We start from the raw sequence: 983 nt of genomic DNA, 5'->3' as shown, positions 1-983 counted from the left end.
GTTTTACACTAGGCAAAAACTAAGTTTCCTGCGCTTCAAATGCCTCAACACATGCTTACATCACCTCACGAAACCTTCAAAGAGTTGTTGAGTACTATGATCCAATGAAACAAACCATTTTTGTTTCATAGGAACAACATCAGTCAGACGATGTAACACTTGTGAAATATCAACTTAATCATGATATTTCAAAGAGCCTACCAACTTGTTGCCACACCATACCGCAAGAAAACAACTCTGTGATCACCCCTATAGGGTAGCTAAAATCTCTCCCAACAAACCCAGGAAGTAACTTTAGCATAAAATTTCTCTCAAATCTGGTCAAACAAGAAACGATCAATAGATGAAGATGCTATCAGTGGAGCCACTACGAGTATGAATTTGCTCCCTGGTTGATAACCTCAGAAGACATATTCTATAATATAACCTAGGGGCGGCTATTAGCCGCCTTATAACATATAACATAATGGCTCCCTGTTTAGCAACCCTCAGAACACATGGTCTATAATATGTAACATAGGGGCGGCTATTAACCACCTCATGACAGTGACTCTCTGGTTGGTAACCCTCAGAACAAACGTTTTACAATATATGACATAGGGGCTGCTGTTAGCAGTCTTAGAATGTATAATATAGTGACGGCTAATTAGGGAAGCTGGGGCAAGGAGCAGACACACTGTTTTCTGCTAATTGGCCAACACATCATTGTTTGGAATGTATTCAAGATTTTCCATGTTCTACATTACGGTTGTAAACAGAAACTGAGCACTGATGGGTATTGGATGGGTGTTGTCCTGTTTGTGTGGCAAAAAAACTCTCTGGCTAATTCTTAATTATTCATGTACTTACAAACTTAAATCTAGTTTAGAGCTTGCTTTAAATGAGCGAATAGGCTAGCTAGCTGCTAGCCAATATGTTACTCAGTTAGGCCGCCCAGCTGAAAGAAAAGTGTAGATCTAAGTATAAATTAGGGTTGAATCTTT

This window comes from Triticum dicoccoides, unplaced genomic scaffold (genome assembly GCF_002162155.2).
Source record: "Triticum dicoccoides isolate Atlit2015 ecotype Zavitan unplaced genomic scaffold, WEW_v2.0 scaffold74033, whole genome shotgun sequence".
Lineage (NCBI taxonomy): Eukaryota > Viridiplantae > Streptophyta > Magnoliopsida > Poales > Poaceae > Triticum > Triticum dicoccoides.
Note: the sequence above shows the minus strand (reverse complement) of the source record.